General features: G+C 48.7%; 1 protein-coding gene across 2 annotated transcripts in view; it reads left to right on the top strand.

The window, feature by feature from the left end:
* The first annotated feature begins 911 nt into the window (after positions 1–911).
* LOC147663162 (uncharacterized) overlaps positions 912–23,128 on the top strand; it is a 92,095-nt gene continuing 69,878 nt past the window's right edge. For both annotated transcript variants that reach the window (XM_086950622.1, XM_086950623.1), the window contains exon 1: positions 912–1,016. The gene's annotated coding sequence lies outside the window, so the exon portion shown is untranslated. The remainder of the gene's footprint in view (positions 1,017–23,128) is intronic.

Raw genomic sequence — 23,128 nt, 5'->3', positions numbered from 1 at the left:
CATTACTATGGTTGCTTTTGTAATCAGTGCAGTGGAGCCGAAGCTTGCCATTACATTTGGAAACATTAATAACACTCATATAGCAGTCTAGGGTTATGTGATAGCCCTTTACCAAGGAAAGTATAAACCTTTAAACAAAATTCAAAATACAATTAATTTATGGACAGAATGCTGACAGAATGCTGTACCCACAACTTTACTTTATAATATTTAAGTCACTGTAAGAATTTGGTACCACATAAAGCGAGAGGCACCAGATCAATTTATTTTCATAAGTTCCAAGTTGACTGCTACACACTTGATGAGGGTACGACGTTCTATACATTACCAAGTGGTAATGGTAATCTTTTTTGAGCAGTCACTGGGAATCTTTATGTTGGGAAGCACATTACAGTGTTTGAGAAAGAAACAAGCTATTCCTGTAGAGTATAACTATCGGTGGCTTCACTCAAACATTTTTTCTTTTCAGAAATGCTTATTGCATTCTAGGGGTTTGACTCATTAACAGTGAAACTCTCAGTTCCAGACGTAATGTGCTGAACATAAAAAGTCAGATATGCATATCTTAGTTGGTACATAAACATAAGTGCCAATAAACCAGATTCAGGTGGGAGACTCCCGATTTTTTGAAGGCACAAATGACAATATTTTAGTGTTTAACCTCAAAGTGCCTTTGCTTAAATAGACATTTTTTCTAAAATATCTCACTTTCTTTTTTAAAAAACGTATGCTCCCCTTTTGCGCACGTATAATAATTCTACTAACCAAATGGGAGGGCTGGAATTCAAACCTAACTAACAGTTTTCTGAAACTCAATTTCCTGCAGCTGCACCACGCACTTATACCTCCACCAATGTACAAGTGCTCTAAATAACACATGCGTTTCAAGTACGTTTCTAAAGCACTTCGGGGCGACATCCGGTGGCGCCGGAAAAGACGTCATCCAGGAAGTAACGTCACCTGCCTGAGCTACATTTTTAGGAACACGCGAGAGATACGGCCGGAAAATCGAAAAGGTATGCTCCAAATAGAATGATTGCTCATCTGTGCCCTTCCCAGGCGCGTTTTTAAGCAACCAGCACTCTAGGATGTCGTATTCAGCCCCTGTTCCCGAATTTCTTTGAGGTAAAAGCGTGGTCAGGAAAATAATGGGATAGGATTGTAGTCCGAAGTGGCGGGCACCTGGGAACAATTGAGGGGTACGTGTTATTTTTTATTGTGGCATTGCATCTCTTTTAAAGTATTATTTAATTCTGCAGCTGTCTTCTTCCTGGTTTAATTGTGAACTGACTCTGAGCATTCTTTTCGAGACAAGCACAGTTAAGTTGTATTTTTCCACATACTAGGCAACTGTGTATTTGCACATTTAAAATGCATGCTTTCCGTTTCCATGCTTCTAATTTGTATCCGCAACAGCTGACTTATAGTTTATATTGTTTTCTGAGGCTTGTGTATCTTTCACTTTTTGGCCTTTCTGGACTGTATATTAATAGCGCTCAAATCGCTTTGGGTCAAGATCTTACACATCCCTGCCTAAACCCCTTCCTTGAAAGCTCTTTATTTCTTCCTATCTCCACCCCCCCTGTTAGTATATCCGATTTTCCAACCACTTCCATCTGTCCCTCACACATTTAATACTAATATGTATACTTGCACATGAGGAGAATCAGCAGTCAGAGGATGTTTTTTGGAGGGGGTAGGAAGAGATCTCAGCACAGAAAACAATAGGAGAGTCTTAGACACTGCACATAGGTTTGTTAATAGCATTTTGTAGTACTTCAAAACGTATTTCCAAAATGCAGTTTGTGAATATGCCGGTCAAATGACCTGCCCTACAGTGAAGTTTATGGTGCTGCTGTTATCACTGATGTGCACCATCCCACTCGCCTACAAGACCAGTTCACAAGCAGTGAGAGTGTGGTGGCCATCACGAAAGCTGAGATTTAGAAGTGCATAATTATATGGAATTGCATGGGATAAGCCTGCTTGCCTATTCTATTTTGCATGGTGATCAAGGCATCCTTTACTTTGGGCCAGATGTAGGTAGGTAAATACCGGTCCGTAACTGCCAAAAATCTGTGAATTTCCCGGTACCGACTGGTATTTAGCCCTTTCCAATGTAGGAGGCTGTAAATAAGGATTCAGTAATTTACTGATTCCTTATTTTAAGGAATCGGTAAAATACCGATTCCTTATTTTAAGGAATCAGTAAATTACCGAATTCCTAAAACCTATGTAGGTAGCACTTAAGTGAGTGCATTTTTTTTCTTCCTGAAAAATATTTATATTAAAGAAATGACAAAACATTACACTTCAGTGTAGACAATCCCATCTTACGAAATACCGTTACTGTCACATTGTTTATGAGTTCAATCACATGTATATTTTACACGTTTTCCTCTCTGTTCCCAACCCTACTCAGTTCTAACTCAACCATTGGTGACACTCATATCTCTCCTCTGTATAAATTCCATTTGGACCATTTCCTGCCCCATTTCTTTGGGCATCCTCTTGCGATAAAGACTTCTTTCTCTGCTATCATACACTTATCTTTTTCCCTACTCCACACAGCTACTTCAGGTGGTCTCAATCCTCCCCATCCCCTAGCGATTTCTCTCTTGAATAGTGTGATTCCCAGCGTTACAAACTGTTGTTCCGTTTCTGTAAGATCTGGCGCCTCCTAGATGTTTAATAGGCCCAATTGTGGCGTCAAGGTAATCGTCTTTCCCAGGGAAGAGTGCATATGTGTTGTGATTCTATCTCATCCGCTTTGCACCTTTGGGCAATCCCACACCATATAGTAAAAGGTGGCCTGCTAAGAAAAACCAAAGGAAATGATGGACGGAGCGTTGACAATACAAGCACTCACCCCCAGTCAACTGATCTGGGGTTAATCCATCACCGTTCTTTAGCCCACTCTGCCACCCCAGTTCAGACATGGCCATATGCAAATCAGTCTGACCCTGTGCCTCATGGGAACAGTCCAGCCCGAACTGCCAAGCCATGCCTTCCCTGGACCGGAAACAAGCTACAGAGGACCGGTTTCTGGCATTTCAGCCTTCTTCAGCCCGGCTTGCTTGAATTCTGTGGCAAAGTGAGCAAGGGACTCACGTCTGAGCATACCCTGCCAACTTATGGCGAACAAAGAAACACCAAAGGAAATGATGGACGGAGCGTTGACAATACAAGCACTCACCCCCAGTCAACTGATCTGGGTTTAATCCATCACCGTTCTTTAGCCCACTCTGCCACCCCAGTTCAGACATTGCCATATGCAAATCAGTCTGACCCTGTGCCTCATGGGAACAGTCCAGCCCGAACTGCCAAGCCATGCCTTCCCTGGACCGGAAACAAGCTACTGAGGACCGGTTTCTGGCATTTCAGCCTTCTTCAGCCCGGCTTGCTTGAATCCAGTGGCAAAGTGAGCAAGGGACTCACGTCTGAGCATACTCTGCTGCCTGCATCCCTTGTAGCAAAGGTCGTCAGGCCTAGTCCCTATCCTTGCTAAAATGATTCCAGTCATGTATGAGGGATGGAAGATACGAGGTTGAACTAGGCGATATCTAAGTGTGATGGCAGCCTCTCTGGGAGACATCAGCCCCTGCCTCCAATCCTCATCCTCGATAACTCCCAGGTCCCCCTCCCATTTCTTCTTTAGCTGCCCGAAAGAGTCTGGCATATTATTGTATAGCTTTTTATAAGTCAGGGAGACCGCCTTAGCGTGCAATTGTCCATCTAGCAAATGATCTTCTAAGGGAGAGGATTGCGATATGTCTTCTCTAACTCCTCGAACCGAAGGATCTTACCCTTCTGAATCATATCGCCTACCATTGAAATACCAATCATGTCCCATTTATCAAATCCCAGATGATGCATAGCATACCCAGCGTTTGTTAATACCACAGCGGCGTCATTCTAGTAAGTCTGTCTGTCCAGCCCAGCCGAGAATTAGCCAATTTCCTTATCTGAAATGTGTTCTTAGCTGGGCCTATAATTTGCTGTCGCTGATGACCCAGAATAAAGCGCGCCAAGATATCCAGCCCTATCCATCTGATATCTATCTAGAGCACATGCCGGGTCATCTGGGGGGGCAAATTTCCATCTATTTACTGTCACCGCCTGTGAGGCCCAATAGTACAAACGTATGTCAGGTAACGCAATACCTCCATCGTACCATCCCTTCATCAATTTTTGAAGCGCTATCCTCTGGGCCTTTCCATCCCATAGCAATGTACGCACCTCCCCTTCCACCGCGGTAAAGTAGGTGTTGGACCCGACCCTTTTGGCAGGTTCACCCCGAGATTTTTTGCTTTTTCCTAGCCTGTTTCTGGAACCTGGTGGTGGTGATTTTAGGCCTCTGCGCACTTTTTCACTGTGGTACAGTGTAAAGTGCCTGAGCTCTCTGTGTATGTGTGGTGAGTGACCTGCCCTCCCATAGGAATGTGTGGGGAGTGCAGGGGCGAGTTTGATATGTGCAAACTCGTGAGATTGAATGCTGCGTAATGGTATATGCGGCATGATTGTGTCTAGTCTAGAAGTGCCACTTTTAGAGGTTGGCGTATTTGTGTAAGTTGTTTCTGGCGTGTGATTGGCTGGTGAGCCTGGCCCAGAGTGCCTGGGCCTGCTTGTGGATTGACTGTCTGGTTTGAGGGTGACAGGGGCTGCAGAGCCCCCAGGAGGTTGTCTGAGTCAGCCCGTGGATGAAAGGCTGCATCTGCTGCCAAGGAAGTGGGAGGAGATGGCACCTGGGAGTGACTTGGGATGTGCCTGCCTGACCAGAATGCTGGCTCCACCTCCCGCTGGGCGACTGTTACCTCTGTCCCTGATACTGAAAGAATGAAGGAAGCCAAGAAAACCCCAGTGCTCCAGCAACACACAGAACTGGTTTAGACCGGGCTCAGGGCCCACTTGCACAAAGACTTCAAAGAACTTCAAAGGCTTTTAGGGGTATAAGAGAAGGACCCCTGACAACAGAAAAGGGGATTCTACAATCAAGAGGAACCTCTGCTAAGGGGCGCTAGGTGGCGCCAGACCAAGATGGCCGCAAGATGTGAGGCTCCCGCCCGACCGAGCGCTTCAACCCATCCTGCAGTGATCCTGCCTTCTTAAATCTGCCTTTATATTGCCCCCACGTCTGCCTCTCATCGTGCTGATTACGGCGATACCAGACTCGCCCTGTTTGCCTGCTTCCGGACGAAATCGGCTGCCTGTTTGCGCTGGGGCGGCCCGGGGTGCTGCTGCGGTGTTCCTCCTGACCGGCTCCACTCCGCCAGGATCGTCCGGTGCTTTGCGGCCTTGCTGACGAGGCCTGAAGGTCTGGCCCGCGGCGGAGCTCCGGTCCACGGAACACCCGAGGACTGCTACTGATGCCCAGGGGGGGGGGGGGCTACAACTCTACAGGTGAGGGCTGCCCGCTATCTCCTGGTTTCTCCTGCTGATGCCCGCCCTGCCCTCCCTCGCCCACCACCGCTACTGAGCCCTACGGAGTCGCGCGGTGCATTTGGCGCCCGGACCATCCGCCATCTTGGGCTGGCTCCTGCGAGGCTGTGGCGGCTTGGAGCGGCAACAACGCTGGACTTGCCCCTCCGTACTTCCCCCCCCCCCCCCTCCACCTGAGGCACGGACTGACAGTACCTACCGCCTGCGCCATTTATCTGGGAGCCGGATCGTTCACGCTACCTGCGCTGCAGACGCCTGTTCCCGGGCTGTGACTTGGTCGCTCCGTGCCTCGCTTCTGTGGGGTTGCTGCGCAGCCCTGGACCCTCCCCCCCCTGCCACTGCTGCATTACTTGCTGCTTGACCTACGTCCTCAATCCTGGTGCAGGGGCACAGGCCCGACCTGCCGTGAGGCCTGTACAGTCGGTGGCACTGCGTGGGACGTCGGTCCGCGGTGCTGCCATTCCTTCGGGGCTAACCTCCTTGCCGCCTCCCTACAGAGGTACCATTTGGTGGACTGCCTGGGCCTCCTAGCTCGACTTCTTACTACTGCCTGCGAGTACACGGCCTGAGGGACAGTCTCAGCCTCCACCCTCCACTTCTTCGCGTCCTGGCGACTACTTCTCCTCCGTCATTGCGGATGCCCAGAGAAGTCATGGGCCGCAATGACGCCAGGCAGTCCATGATCCCTTTTTGAAACCAAAAAGACTCCTAAACCGACGCCAGAGCCAGATGGCGATCCGGTCTCCCAGGCGCCTCCGGATGAGGACTGGAAGGTACTGTTGCTAGGTCTGAAGCAAAGCCTCGTTACTATTGACGCCAAGATGGATAACATTAACACACACATGGACAGCGTGGTCACCAGGCTTGAGCAGCATGACACCCGTATCAAGGACACGGAAGATAGAATCTCTGTCCTGGAGGATGGCGCCACCTCAACAAGCAACCAGGTCACTCAAATGGACAGGCTGCTCAAGATCATCGCAGATAAGAACGAGGACTTGGAAGCGAGGTCTCGGCGCAATAACGTCCGAATCCTGGGCCTTGCGGAGACCACCAACACTGGTAAAATGGAGACCTTCGTGGAGAACATGCTCGTCAAACTGTTTGGGAAAGAATCCTTCTCGTCGCACTTCATTGTTGAGCGAGCCCACAGATCCCTGGCGGCGCGCCCGCCTCCCGGAGCGCAACCTCGCCCCATAATTGTGCGCTTCCTGAATTATAGAGACAGAGACTCGGTGTTGAGAGGGGCAAGGGAGGTGGGAACTGTGGCCTACTGTAATACCACCCTCTCCTTCTTTCCTGATTTCACCTCCGCCGTTCAAGAGGCCAGGCGCAAATTCACGACGGTCAAAAAGAAGCTTCAGGCGCGGGAGATTTTCTATGCTATGCTCTACCCTGCCAGACTGAAAGTGACATTCCAGGGTAAACATCACCTCTTTCAAAACCCCCATCAGGTAGATGACTTCCTTAAGAGCTGCAGGGGGGAGCGGGGTGGAGAAGATGCAGCTCTGCGCAGATCTAGGTCGCAATCACCACTGTCGCAACAGGACTGAGAAACATTGTGATGGTATTGTCCTCTCTTTTTCTTTCTTTTTTGATTTGGCGGACATGTAAAAGACTAAACACCCGGGAGAGCATTGAAGCATTGTCAATCCTGAAATACAACACAGCCGAATGGCTGTCTAAAGGGGTGGCAAAATTCCTTGGGTGGGCCTGGCTAATCAGAATAAGGTGTGTTCGAAGCGCCATAAGTTGAAAGTCAAATATGCTGGACTTAACCTATTCTTCTTGGGCAGTATTCCTGAAATGCTTTTTATATTTGTACTAATCTTATTATGGACGTCTTTCTATGTACATTTAATTGTTTTTTAAAAAAACCAAGATTTATGATAATTTTATTTGTTTGTCTCAATTTGTACATACATACTTGTTGGGTGCTTTGTGTATGTATTTATTATGCTTGTCTTTTATGAAGAACAAATTCGAAATAAAGACGTTAAAAACTGAAACTGATTTGGCGGACAGGGCGCTGAATGTCATTTTGGCCACACTTAGGTTTGTGTGCTTTGTTTTGGACGCTAGTTAGATGCAGGGTGTTGCTGTATGAGTCACATGCCTGCGCTCGGTCACCCACCTCCGTCCCACGTCAGACGACAGGCTTACCTGTGGTCACTGGGTGTAAGTAAGGAGGTGGTTCGGCACGTCTGGGGCCCCTAGTTTCGGTCCCCCCAATGGGCGAACCCCTGAGCACTTCTTCCCTCCTGGGAAGTGGTCTTTGTATTCTACTCTGTTTCGGGTGTAATTGGTTTGGGTTTCGGGGTACTGGGTGGGGGCTGAATTCCCGGCCAGTTGGGGTTGCCGGTGTGGGTAGGAAAGTTTTTTGTTTCATTACTGACGACCTAGTCATACAGGTTTTGATGTTCCCGGGTGGAACGTGGGGGGGTTACCTGCGAGGCAAGCTTACTATATTCAGGGTTGAGTGTGCTTTGGTCTTCAACTTTGTGCTTTCATGCTACAAGATGCTACTTCTGTGTGAATGGGCGACGTAGAGAGTATGCCACCAGCGCACCAACTCCAGCTGGTGTCGTGGAATATCAGGGGGCTGAACAACCCAAGGAAGAAGAGGCAAATCTTGGGGTACCTAGATAGGCAGGGTATTTCAATAGCTATGCTCCAAGAAACACATTTACGGTCGGATAGCTCATCCCTCTTTGCATCTAGATGGGCTTCTTGCAGGGTTTTCTCTTCCTACTCTAATTATGCCAGGGGGGTTACGATCTTGGTTCGGCGGGGTGTGAGGTTTGTGCCTGCGGGGACGGAGGTGGACCCTGGGGGACAATACTGCATGGTTTGGGGGACACTACACTCTCATTCGATTCTTCTTGCATGCTATTATGGCCCCAATATCGATGACACTTCATCGTTGCTCACATTATGGGGTAAAATTCAAACCCTGGGCGTAAGCCATGTGATACTTGGCGGCGACTTTAATGCCGTTGTTACGCCGTGCATGGACCGCTCTCACCCTCAGGCAGTACACTACTCCCATACCCAGCGCGTCCTCTCTTCCTTAATCACGGACCATTCCCGCATCGATTCCTGGCGACACTTGCACCCGTCCCTCATACAGGGCACTCACCATTCGGCAGTACATTCCACATGGGCGAGATTAGACTACGTATTCTTATTGGTGGGCCTCTCTCCCTGGTTAACCAAAGCTATACACCTTCCCAGGACGTTTTCCGACCATTCCCCGGTCCTCATATCACTGTGCATCCCCATTGAGACCTCCCCGTATCTCAGTTGGCGCCTCAACCCCTCCCACCTTGCTGATTCTGCCTTTAGAGCGGACCTTGAACAAGACATCCAAGACTTTTTTGACCGAAATGTAGGGTCGGTATCGGACCTCACCGTTGTCTGGGAGGCCTTCAAAGTCACTGTCCGCAGGTGGTGTATCTCTAAGGGGGGCGGGGTCCTTAAATCCCTGCGGGGTGAGCTTCGCAAACTCGAATCCGAACTGAGGGAGCTTGAGCGCATTGGTGTGCGCGAGTCCCGGGACCATTCTTCTAATGCTCTCCTTCGTGAAAAACTGAACAAATACACCGAGGCGGCGGATAGGGAGAGCAAATTCCTCGGCAAGCAACACACAGGGCGGGTCTTTGGTGAGGGGGACAGGCCCGGAAGGGCACTTGCCTCTGCGGTACGCCCCCCTAGGTACAATGGCTATGTCACCACTCTGCTGGATGAGCACCAAATCCCACAACGAGATTTGCCTGCACAACTCCGCATTCTTACCGATCACTATTCTGCTCTTTACACCTCTCACAGGTCGGTCCCTATCGACCTAGGTCCCTACCTGGACGACACTGCTATTGCCTGGCTTGGCCCGTCCCAACAAAAATTTCTCCATCATATACTCGAAGTGGATGAAATTAAGGATGCCATCATGTCCATGAAGTCAGGCAAAGCGCCCGGATCTGATGGCCTGCCGGTCAACTTCTACAAAGCGTATATCCATATCCTAGCCCCTATACTCCAGCAGGTTTACTATGCCTCCCTTGAAGGCGGTATCTTACCCGCATCTATGCGCGAGGCCCTCATCACTTCCCTGTTGAAACCGGGCAAGCCACCGGAGCACTGCGATTCCTACAGACCCCTGTCCCTACTTAATACAGATGTCAAAATCCTAGCAAAAGTCCTGTCGTCCCGCCTCAACCGGCTGATGGAGCGTCTGGTCCTTCCCGACCAGGCAGGTTTCGTTCCCAATAGGGCAACCTCCTATAACCTGCGCACCCTCCAGGCAGTACTACAGGATATCAATCCAAGATGCGAGGCTGCGGCTGTGTTTCTCGACGCCACTAAGGCGTTCGATTCTCTTGAATGGCATTACCTATTTGCCCTCCTCGAACGCATGGGGATCCCTTACAGCTTCTTTGACTGGATTAAGTTGCTTAATGGTGAACCGTGTGCTTCTGTCCTCCTAAATGGTGCACAGTCTGCCCCCTTTCCCATCCACAGAGGCACCAGACAAGGGTGTCCCCTTTCCCCTGTCCTTTTCGCGATAGCCATAGAGCCGCTTGCTGCCAAACTCCGACAGCACCATAACCACCGCTCTCTAATCTACCCGGAGCGGCAGCTCCTAGTGGCATTATATGCCGATGATATAACTCTATATGTCGACAAGCCACAAGATAACCTCAACCCCCTGCTACGCGAAACCACTAACTTCGGCGCTATTTCGGGAGTTCAAATCAATTGGGCGAAGTCTGCCCTCTTCCCCATAACAGATAAAACTGTGCAATTTCCCCTGGACTATCCCCTGATGTGGGAATCCGAGGAAATCAAGTACCTCTGTGTGATAGTGTCCCGCAATCGCGAGACCCTCATCAGGGCTAACTATGGCACCGTACTTGACAAGCTAACTGACAACCTTACCAAATGGATCCATCTCCCACTTTCGATGGCAGGGCGCATTTCCCTAATAAAAATGGTCGTCCTTCCCAAGTTGCTATACCTTTCCATCAACATACCTTACAGCCCTGGCCCTCACTTCTTTCGCTCCCTCAATTCCCAACTGTCGAGACTGATATGGGGTGGCAAACAGGCTAAGATCAGTTTAAAGACGCTAATGTTACCCTATCATCAAGGCGGGTTTGACGTTCCTGACTTTCAGAGGTATTATGATTGAGCCAAGGCCCACTTTGTGGCGTACTGGTTACATCCCCCTCCCTTCATGGCCCACCTGGCGGTGGAAGGTGGTTATATGCGTCCTGTACAACCATCGGGCTATCTTTATACCGAATCGAAGATGTCGGATCGCGACCCCACTACAGTGGACTGCACTGTCAAGGCTTGGCGCCGCATTGCGGCCTGCATGGAGGTCACCTTTTTATACTCGCCATGTATGCCTCTAGCGCATGACCCCAGATTGAGGGTCACCAGTGAGGAGATAGGGCGCAAGCTCCTCAAGAGACTAGCGATTCACACCTGGGGAGATCTCTTCCTTCAGGGGCAGTTCCGTTCCTCGGCACAGTTCTTTGGGGAGACCCACCCCACGGTCATGGACACGTTCCTCTATGTCCGCTTAAGACAAAACGTCAGGGCAGTCATTCCGAACTTTCCTGATGAGCCGGACGTCCTGCCCCCCTTGCACTCGCTTTTACAAACTGAAACCCCTAAACACGTGGTGTCCATGCTTTATAAACACGCCCAGCCTGCCCCATCCCCTCCCCCGCTCAAGGTTCGTAGTGAATGGGACGGTGACCTTGACGCACCGCTCTCTGACGATCAGTGGGAGGAAAGTTGCTCGCATACCACCGCAGTGACTGGTAATACTCGCTTACGGTTAATTCACTTTAAATTCTTGCACCGCACTTACTTAACTCCTTCCAAATTATTCCGGCTTGGCCTCCGAGATAATGATCGCTGCCTCCGTTGCGGGGCGGGAGGGGCTGACTTCTTCCATCTGGCGTGTACCTGCCCTGCAGTGGCGGAGTACTGGCATGCCATTTTTAAAGCGTTATCTGATATGGTTGGGATTGGTATGGACCCCTGTCCTAAGACTGCCTTGTTGGGGCATGCGGTTCCGGCATTGAAAACACATAACAAAATGTTTGCGTTGGGCCTTCTGCTGGCCAAACGTCATGTTGCATGTAGATGGGGTAGAGGCCGTGCTCCAAAATTCAAGGTCTGGCTCAACACGATGTCTACCTGGCAAGATCACCTCTACAACTACTCTGAACTCTTACCGCACAAGTCACGCCCCAGGGACATATGGGGACCCATCACTGCCTATATACTCCGACACCAGAGCGAAGACCCTCCAGATACCTGAAGCACTCTCCCCTTCTCCTCTGTCCTTGGCCTGTTCCTTGCCCTGACTGTCCTACTTCCACACCGACCTCTTCCCTTCCTCCCTTCTTCCCTCCCTCCCCAGGTTGCTTTCCCGTGGACGTGCTTGCCTGTACTCTGCGCCCTTAGGCCCCTTGCCCTGCGATACTTCCCTGCCTCCTAATCATGGGATGTCCTTATGCACTCCTTGCCCACTCCCGCTGCCCGGCCTCTACTAGCACTGCGTCCTGCTGCTCGCGGCACCAGCATCTTACATGTAGCATTACTCACATGACCTCGGCACTCTACTGCCCTCACAGACTTAGTTACATGCTGTTTCTCCCCCCTTCCCCTCCCCTTTTCCCCTCCTATCCCGTGTTCATCATAAGCATTTCATAGGTGTGGACCACACTTATACTGGCGATGGCCGTCCCTACCATTTAGCTGCATTCTATGGTACCTCACCTCCAACTCCTCTGATCCACATACAAGTTATGGTGGTACATTACGGGTGGGAGCATTCCCAGTTCTGTTGTTTGGGGGGAAAAAATGATAAAAGAAGCCTCATTTGCATTCTTTAGGTCTCGTAGCGATACAGCGCGTCAGCGCTGTACTCGCCGAAATCTTTTGTCATGGACTGTGCTTCCCAGGAGACAGCCTCGGCCACGCGCATTGCCTCTTCAAGGAGGCGATTTCCGCTGGCCACGCGCTCGCGAAGGCGCTCAGCTGCTGTCTCCTGGGAAGCAGCAACACCACACGCGCATGCGCAGAAACAGCGACAGACACACACACGAGCGCTCATGCACGCACGCACCCACACATACAGCGAACCCACCCCCGCCGTCGCATGCATACACACACACGTGCAGCGAGCATCCCCCCCACCCCTCCGTTGTCGCACCCCCCCCACCCCTCCCCTCCGCCGTCGCACCCCGCCCCCCACCCCTCCCCTCCGCCGTCGCACACACACACGTAGACATACAGGCATTCTCTCCCCCCGCCCCGCTCACCCTCCGCCGTCGCACCCCGCCCCCCACCCCTCCCCTCCGCCGTCGCACACACACACGCAGACATACAGGCATTCTCTCCCCCCCGCCCCGCTCACCCTCCGCCGTCGCACCCCGCCCCCCCACCCCTCCCCTCCGCCGTCGCACACACACACGCAGACATACAGGCATTCTCTCCCCCCCGCCCCGCTCACCGGTCAAAGGCCCTCCGGACTTGTGCAGCCTCCGACCGCGGGGCTCTCCCTCGATGCTCCTCCAGGCACTCCGTGGGCTTCACAAAACGGAAGTCCCGCCCCACGATAGGTTTCGTTTTGTCAGTCCCGCCCCACGATAGGTTTCGCATGCAGCTCGTCTGTCTGCTGGGCCGGTGTCGGCTCGGTTTGTATCCTCGTCTCTCCTCGCTGTAGTCCGTGATGTGGCAGTAACTTGTACAGCTAGTGCATTGGTGAGTAAGTCAGTGTTCAAAAGCGTGGTAAGCCAGGGTGGTTCCATACATGCAACTTGGTTGATCCAGGGTGTGATCAGTGTGTTCCTGGGTTGATGAAGGGGAGAGTGCTTTGTTTGTCCATGGGTCTTTCGATTGCTGTTTGTCTAGTAAATGTTTTATTTGGTCGGGGTATTCCTCAGTAATATTAGCAAATTCATGAGTGATTTTTGTGGGATGTGGCGTCACCTTGGAGGTCATTAGGGATACCTCACGGTTAAAGGGATATACCTCAGTGGTCTAGGCACTTCATTAGTCTTGTGACTTTTTTTGATGCCTCTTTTGGTCGAGTAGGGGGACCATTTGCAGTCCACCGTCGAACATTTATTGTGATCCTTCTGGAGGCTAGAGCAAGTAACAGTGTCCCACAGGGGAAATGTTTCAGAAGACCGCAAACCTAAGACCCTCAAAATTTGTTATCCCGGACTCTGAGTGCACCGAGTGCGAGTACTGTGCTAGATTACTATTGTAAATTATGAACTGCACAGTAATAAAAGGCTCTTTGTGACAAAAGCAGTAACCCACAGACCTATTCACATAAAATACACTGTTATGCTCAGCGTGGTACAAGTTCGTTGCAGCAGTCATTGACTCTTAAAAATGGTTATGAAAAGAAGGCATAAAACAACTAGCTTATAACATGGAGAAAATAAAAAGTGCTGAACAAGCACTCTAAGACAAAATCACAGCAAGAAAACTAGAATGTGTGGCGCTGCAGATAAGTTTCCAATTCAACAGTTATGTGTTTTAACCACTCAGTCTACTTTTTTTTATCTGCAATGCCATGGATATCTGCAATCTTGATTGAAGAGATCGGCGACTTCTTAACTTTGGCAAAGGAGTTTTTGTAAACTAAATGGCAAACCCCCAGCTGTTCTCATCGCGCTGCGAAAAAACTGCTTATTATGAAAAAGTGAATCACACAGCCATCGACACACAAGAATCCCGTTTGCACTTCCTGGTGCACTAAATGCCACTCAAGACTCAAGTGCTTCTGTTCCTCCACATAATTTGCCTCATCAGAAACGGGTCCGTAAAAAAATTGACAAAGAAACTGTTTGACATCAAAGATTCAAACGTTTGCATAGGAGAAAAACAAGGCTTTTGTTCATGAGCAAAAATAAATCCATATGCATGGTGAAGGAACAAGATGAGTGATGTGGGTTATTATTTCCATGACACAAGTGAGGTAAATGGTTAAAACATGTTTACAGTTAATAGTACCCATGCTTTCCTTTTTGTAGTAACACCAAAAATGAGTTAACGCCCGGTCTTTTCATACATTTTATGTGATAAATGAAAAGAAAAATAAATCATTTTTCTTTCCCTCTAAGCATGACACCTGGCAAACGTACAACATATTTCAAAGTTGATTGATCAGGAAATACAAAACTACACATCCTATAAACTGGGCTGCCTCAAAACTAAAGGGACCGTGCATTCTTTTACATATGTGATCATCGAAATAATGTCTGAAATATTGATAGCTTTATATAGCATCTAATTTTTCTACGTTTAACTAGAGAAACTGGTTCGTCCCCCACTACAAAAGCGGACAATGACACTGGTACTAAAATCATACAACATGGTAGCTGCAGGAACCAACTGGCTCCGTGTAATTTTCCTCATCTATTGTTGACGTTTGCACCCTTACACCCCTGTGTCCTCACCTCTATGTGCAAGAACCTGCCCCTCCCGCTGCACCTGTTAGGCTCGCTTGTGTGCACTCCTCTCTGCCTCCCGCTCTGTGCACCTCTGCGCCTTCCTATGCATTCTTCTCTGCACCTCTACACTCCCTGTCTCTTTCGTGCTGTGCGCATCCATGTCCCTCCCCATCCCCGCTTGCACCTCTCGGCTTCTCATGTGTGCACGTCCCTGCTTCCTTGTGTGTGCACACCTCTATCCCTTCTCTCTTTGTGCATGCTTCTGTCATAAGAATGGACGTGGTACAGGTAGGCTGTTTTTTATTTATTTATTAGTTTTCACTTTTATATCGCGCAAACTTTACCCGCAGGTATCCGAGCGCTTTAAATCAGCATGCTTATAACAAGCAAGACTAGCACTCTATATTACTGCCAACTTAGCTTAGCATAAGCAACAGCTAACCACTCACAAACAATGTTTATATATCAATTGCAAATGTAAAAAAAATTAATGCAAAGCATTGTCATTTACAATGCCAGTAACTCAAACTTTAATGCTGCGAGACCTATTGCATTGCAAATGCTTGTTTTGTATATGGTTTGCCTTCTCTCACTGTTATGATATGTGCTTTTCCGGACTGAGCCTCATTTATATCGCGGCCGGCCCTAAGGGGTTGTAGGCACATGCTGTGTCTAATTATCCTGCCATGCCATTTCAAGTATGTGTCTGCCTTTACCTTCCCCCCTCTTTTCATGGCTGCCGGCCTGCCGTCTCAGGTTGTAGGCGAAAAGCTGTGTGCTGTTTCTACTGCTTTGGCACTCAATAAAGGCTTTAAAAAAAAAAAGAGGAACTTCTGCTGGAAGAAGGACTGCTGAAGAACTGAAGGAAGATTGCCTTGCTGTGTGCTCTAAGGGCTGACCTGTTCTGCTGTCTAACTGAAGCTGAGAAGAAGAAAGGGACTTTGCTGTGTGCTGTGTCCCTGCCTGCTTGAGCTACAAAGACTTTGCTGTGTGCTGTGTCTACCAAGGAATCTCCAAGGGCCTGAATAGAGCTGGCCTCCTGTCCTGGAACCCAGGGTCAAAAGGTTCCCTTGAAACTACCAAGAAACGCCGTAAAAGATCGTGCTCATTCACTGCTTGGTGCGTGGTTAATGACTGGTGGCCGTGTGGGAGATCGGTGTGCTCATCGGCACATTCCTATTGCAGATCGGGGGCTCGTGGTGCTCCCCTTCGTGAGGTAGTGCCCAAAAGGTCCTTGTGACACCCCGAGCGCCCTGCCGCCTCCTACGACCTCGAAACTGCTGGGTCACTGATCACCGCCGCAGCCCGGGGTCTGAAATATCCTGAGAAGCCTCGCCGGGACCATGGAGAACAAAGATCGGCAAAACTGTCCTCTCATTGGTTGAGAAGGACGAGCCCCCTCAGCAACGCCGCGCATGGATTGGCTGACGGTACAAAGCTCTTCCGCGGCGCCGCGCTGTCATTGGCAGGCTGCGGGAGGCTTGTCCGAAAGACCCGCGCTCTGATTGGCTGTGGGCTGAAAGCTGTACGTGAGGTGCCGCGCTCTGGTTGGCTGATCCCCCACAGAAGCCCCCAAGTCACGGCGAGCTCGTCCGAGCGCCGCGCTGAGATTGGCGGGCTGCGGTAAGCTCGGCGTGGGGAGCGGGCTGCTGATTGCTCCACGCACGCCGTCACCCAAGGGGCTCGCCTGCTGAGTCGCGCAGTGATTGGTCCCTGTAACCGGGACCCCCGAGGACGTCGCCGAAGCTGTGTGTGTGGCCCCCGAAGCGTGGGAAAGAGTGAGCCGACCTCGCCGAGGGAGCCAGAAGCGATCCTTGCCCCTGGCCTGTAGTCCCTAACTCGGAGAGCCGAGCTAGCACGCTGGAGTGCTGAGAGCGGGCAGAGGGCTGCCGGGACTGGCCGGGGCTTAGGAGAAGTCAGCTGGGAGTAGCGTGAAGGCGCTAGCAACTACCGGTGAGGCGCACTCGCCCTGGCTGGGGCTCGGTAGTTCGGAGCCCTAATTTTGAAAGTACTGACATGCTGGCATTGCTTGATTTACTCATTTTAAGGGCGGATTGGAGATAATTCATTAGCGTTATTGGCACTACTGATTTTAGAGACTTGAGACTACCCTTTGATGACAAGAGCTTGATAATACAGGTGCAGATGAACCAGAGAGGTTCATGGGGGCATATTGGTTCAAGAGCCTGTGGGGCTCCTGCCGTTTGGCGCAGTACTGTTCTAGGGCTAGTGAGAGCCCATGCCCTAATTTGCTTGGTATCCCAGCTGCCCAGCAATTAGTGGGCAGCTGCACTGTTTAGGCCCTGACATTTGAGACTTAGGGCGTTCTAGCCCCAACAAGGCCAGTGGCCTAGGGACTGCCACAAGTAGTGGCTAATGTGGTTTTGCGCAATGTGATATGGTGCAAGGAAATGTAATGCATTTAATATGATTACACACCTTGATCTTACACCTCTGAATGTTTTTATGCATCATGTGTTTTTGCGCTATTGAGTTATGTTCTGGAACCTCTGAATGTTTTATGCATCATGTGTCTTCCTGGATTTTACACCTTTGAATGTGTTGGTTTATGCATCATGTGTTTTTCCTTCCCTACACCTCTGAATGTTTTAGGCATCATGTGTTTTCTTTCCTTACACCTCTAAATGTGGTGATGCATCATGTATAATGTGTTCTTGCTTATACCCCTAGATGTATTTTATACTTAGGTGGTTGTTCTTTCTGATACAGGTGGTCCAAGTGAGGTCCTAGTTCCCTGCGTGACATTCTCCTAAGGTGTTTAGGGTTGCGTAGGTGGTACTTACCCTTTCCCAGTAGTTACTGGATGTGATTTATATCTGTTATCTTGTGCTATACTTATTCTAATTTCTACTAAGTACTGATTCTGACAGTGGCCCATGTGGCCCTGTCCTGTACCTAATCCCTTATGAATATTGCCCGTGCCAGTTGGCACAATGTACATGTGTGATTTCTATCTGATGTGATTTGACAATACAGAAGGTATTTTCATATAAACTTGTGTGGAGTTCCTTTTGTGGTGTGCCTAGTATGTTGTTGCTGTTGTGTGCTGGCGCAAATGCTTTACACATTGCCTCCAAGTTTAGCCTTACTGCTCGTGCCAAGCTACCAGTGGGTGAGCAGGGGTTATCTTGGCGTGTGACTCCCTTGCCCTGACTAGAATGGTGGTTTCTGCCTAGCTTTGGCGTCAGCCTTAGCCAACCAGAAATAGCTAGTTCTAACAGTAGGCATCTGGGACTTTATGCGGGCAGTTTTGTAAAACATAAAAACCGCAGAAGAGCAAGCATTTTAAAGAGGGCAGCGCGGCCAATCAGTGATAGTGGTAGGGATCTCCAATGTTGGGCATCTGCTCGCAATCACGTCAATAGAGGCGCTAAGTTGCGACCATAAAAGAGAGCTTGATCAGGCGTGACATAGATACCCAGGTATCTAAAACTGTCCTCCACCACCCTCAGATCACAGTTTTTAGGAAGACGCGGGGTCTATCCATGAAGTACATACAATACTGACTTGTCCCAATTAATAGCGTAGCCAGAGTACTTTCCAAAAAGTGAGTGCATTTTTGCTTTAAGGATTCGTTATTTACCACCAACTACAAGTTGCTGGTAAATACCGAATACCTTTTAAAAAAGCAAATATTTGGCTTTTTACAAAGTGCCATGTGGCAGACATACATGCCCTAATAAGGAATACATGCCCATTCATTCCTATGGGCCTCCAGGCCCATCAGAATGAATGGGAAGGTATTCCTTATTACTGAATCGGTATTACGGATTCGGTCATAAGGAATACTACCGAATCGGTACATTTTACAGATTTTTTTACCTACATCATATTTACTGATTCCTAAATACCGAATCGGTAATATTCGGTATTTAAGAATCGGTAAATTGAGATTACCTACATCGGGTCTAAATCCTTTTTTGTAATACAGAATAAATGTAGTTCCTTAATTGTCTTGACTGAAAAGCACTTTTAACATAACTTTTAAAATATGAATGAACAAAAGCCCCCACCCGTCCTGACCCCCATTCTGGCGGGAAGACTGGTGGGAAAAACTACGTCAGGAAGGGGGTGTGCCAGCCTATGCCAACTCCACCCCTCAGGTGGCGGAGGCGAGGTGAAGTACGACCTCGGGCTCCGGCCATCTTGAAGATGGGGGGCCTGGCTAATCCCAACTAGGCTCCTGCCCCCCTCCCACAGGAGAGGAGCAGGTTAGGGGGTGTACCCACCCCAGGACCCAGTGGTCCCTGTCCTTGCCCTACCTGTAACGCCCCTAAATTCATTATTTAGGGGTTCCCTGAACCTTCCTTCCTTATATCCCGAAAACCAAAGAAGAAAGAAGATAAAGAAGAAGACCCGCCGTGCAGCTGCTAACAGGGCGCCAACAACTGACTTTTCCCCAGCCCTACCGGCTTGTCGATCCTGGAACCTGCTCCTGCCTAAATCCCGGCGACTCCTGCGGACAGCAACCTTGGGACACCCGGAGGACCTGCCTGCCTTGACCCTCCTGAAGATTGGGACTCCCATCAGCAGAGGCTCTCCTGCCACGACCCCCCTGGTGCCAGCCAGGAAGCTCCGGACCAGCCCACTCTGCACCAGACAAACCCGGGCCGGGCCCAACTGAACCAAGACCACGAGGACGTCCCCCGGCGACTGGGACCCAAAGTCCAGTGCCCAAAGACTCACCTCGACGAACCAGACGACGCCTGCAGACTCAGAACCAGGGGCCACCCCAACCGCGACCTGCCGTGGGTAAGCTTTTCCGACACCCAAAGACACCCCTGCACCCGGCGCCCTACAGCTCCCTGTACCTCCCTTTGGGGTACTTACCTGTGCTCCAAGACCCCAACTTACATCTCGAAGTGCTGGTCGCTCCTGGAGAGTGCCCGTCCTCGAGCCTGCAGCCTTTGTTCCCTTTTGACCTTTCCCATTGGATAACATTGAGCACCCGACTGCTCAAAAGCACCCTGCACCCAGCCGCCCGAGTGCCGCTGGCTGTGCCACCTTTACCCTATCCTACTTCCCCTTTTGCCCTGAGCAAGCGACCAGGTGCTCGGCTCCCACAGCCGCGTGGAAGGCTAGCCAGCAGCCACCAACCACCAACCGTAGGCCCTTTTCCCTCATTGGATAACATTGGGTCTAACTTCCTCTGCACCCGGCCGCCCCTGTGCCGCTGGGAGTGAACTAACTGTACTTACCTGACACTGGGGGACCCCCTGAGTCTATGCTCAGAACCCTGTCTTCACCAGCCAAGTACTCACCTGGAAACCGATAACTCACTTACCTGCCATTGGATAACATTGACTGGTTTAACTCGAAAAATCTTCTAAGTGTGAGATTTTGGAAACTAAAAATATTCATATAAAATCACCCAAATTCCGAAGTACTCACCTGTGATCAGGGGAGAAGCCAGTACTGTACCTTGTAGCCCAGTACTGAATCGCTAAAGTAATCCTTACTGTATTTACTGGTAACCTGTATTTTCTCCCTAGGAATCCATTTTCTGCTTTTCTCTGAAATTTCTTCTTGTCTACTTTTGAAAACTTCAAATATTCTTTAAAAATCGTATGAAGTACTGAAACGCAATTATTCACCTGCTTTAAGTTTAGATCCCGGTGCTGCCCCTAGGAGACCAGTACTGGGTTACAAAAGTAACAAGATCATACTTTTCCTGCAACCTGAATTTTCTCCCTTTGGATAACATTGCCAGATTTCTATTGAAACGTTTCTAAGTGTGAACTTCAAAACAGCTTTATATTCCTGAAAATTCACTAAAGTAATTAAATCGGTTTTGCTAAATTGGTTTCAGCTCCGACCCCAGGACTGAATCTAAGACCCAGTCCTGGGATTACTAAAGTAATCGACAAAGTAATCACTTGTACTTATATGATGAAAACCTGCTGAATTCAATGCTATATAGCTTGTTTAGAATTGTGTTGCCTCCTGCAACCCCTCTATCTACTGTGTACACCAAGTTTATTGCATCTTTGCAAAGTAATTACATGAGAGTATTCATATCTAGAAAAGTATATTTTTATGCATGTTGGTTCTAAAAATAAAACACATATCTTTTGGATATAAAAACAATTGGCCTGGAGTTCAGTCCTTACACTGTCCTCTGGTACTGCCTTACTGCTCGACCAAGCTACCACTTTGGAGAGTAAGGTCATTCCTGACTTTAACCTCTGTTATACCTCTGGGGTTTGTGGACTCTGTACACACTGTACCTCCTTCTGGTCCAGTATATACAGAGCCACTTTCTCACAATTAGTCTTTTCCCACAGATCACAATATTTGGAAAAAGTCAAGTAATGTCTTATACACAAATTAAGCCAATCGCTACTGAATATGAGGAAGTACCACAAGGTAAAAGCCTTCTTTTGAATACAAAAGGGGGAGATTTACAAAACCTCCATGCAGGAGATTTACAAAATCTTGATGCAGCACCTCACCCCCCCCTTTTCCAGTCTGCGCGACGTAGGGAGTAGGAGAGCGCCATATTTTCAAAGATATGGCTCTCCTCCCCTTTCTCTTGCGCCAGTACGTATTTCGCCTGCAGTGTGCCATGCACACACCTTAGCGTAGTAGCGTGTGCATGAATATAGCATAGGTTTTGTACACGAAGGGTACTCTTCCTGTACAAAATACTATGTTAGGCATGATCCAAAGCTTTTCCCACTTTGCATACTTGCTGCACAGTGCAACACACATACATAGAAAGTCTGAAAAGGAAGGAGAAATTAAAGCATTTCTCCTTCCTTGCTACTAGTTTAAAAGGGCGCAGTTTTCTCATGCTAATCCCAATCTACTGTTTTTAGTAAATTGGGTTTAGCATGAGAAGCCTTGGGTGGTTGCGAGGGAACGCCCATGCACCACCCATGGTACTCACACATGTCGCAAAGTATTGCGAAGCAGCACAATGCTCTGCTTTGCATTACTTTTACGTTCTTTCCAGCGCTAAACAAGTTTAGTGCTGGAAAGTTAATAAGGAAAAAAAGATTTTGCGTCACTTTTGTGATGCAAGCATGGTGCAAAATCTTAGTAAATCTCCCCAGAGTGTGCTGTATTCTTGCCAATTCCTACTTCAGACTGTTTATATTTTACCTTACTAGTTACTTAGAATTCATTGGACTGTATAAACAAGGTACATTTATTACGTTCTAGTACAATTCCCTATTTTACAGGATGGTGCATACGTCATGCACCTCAGAGTACTTGTTTAGCAACAGATTAGTTGATCTAAAATACTTGATGGGCACGGGATTTGAGAATATGTGGCCATAGAATGTTCTCATGTCATATACTCTTTAAATTAAAGCCCTGACTCAATAATAAATCATTCATTAGTTGCCAGCAACCATCAAAATGTTTCCTGGAATTTTCCCGGAGCAATTCACACTCCCCCTGCAGTTGTCATGAAGTCATCCTATAGTAAGCCACACTCATTCTAATGCTTTCATGAAATCATCCTGGAGTAATCCATACTCACTCTAAAGTTGTCATAGAGTCATCCTGGAGTAATTCAGTCATCCAAAAGTTGTCCTGGAAGCATCCTAGAGCAGTGGTTCCCAAACCGGGGTCCGCGGACCCCCAGAGGTCCTTGACACATTCCCAGAGGATCTGCAGGCAACACTTTTAAAAGCACTGCAAAGTTCCTTGTAGTATCAGTTGGTTTTTGGGCAGCAATAAAAGTGTCAAGATAACTCTGGTGATTAATGTACCTGCTGGAGAGAGATGGGGGTTTGGTCTACTGGCAGCTTTGACTCATCTAAGGAAGCGCAGATGGTTAATATGCCTGCGAAAAATGTCTACCGTGCACTTTTTTTTTTAAACAGTATTTTATTTTGTGCATAGCTCAGTGGGTTCCTGCGTTTGCCATACAGATTCTTTTGTTATTGTGCAGTTCACAAGTTCCAATCGTAATCGAGCACAGTGAGTTATGAATTACCATCAAAGAGCTGCATGCAAACTGCATGGTACCAGTTAGTAAGTTATGCTTTTTCCTGATCTTTCGTTATTCTGATGCTGCTAAAACGGTTTGTTTGGGTAGAAATAAATCCTTATTATTAAGTCAATGCTAACCCCTGTTTTATGTTCTGAATCCTGAGTTTGTGCTTCTCCATACCAAGCACTCTTAAAAATGTCCACCCGTATGGATTATGCAAACAAATAATGGTTGAAAT

This window comes from Lissotriton vulgaris, unplaced genomic scaffold (genome assembly GCF_964263255.1).
Source record: "Lissotriton vulgaris unplaced genomic scaffold, aLisVul1.2 SCAFFOLD_607, whole genome shotgun sequence".
NCBI classification, from domain to species: domain Eukaryota; kingdom Metazoa; phylum Chordata; class Amphibia; order Caudata; family Salamandridae; genus Lissotriton; species Lissotriton vulgaris.
The sequence above is the reverse complement of the archived record's forward strand: the minus strand, read 5'-3'. Positions and strand labels throughout refer to the sequence as shown.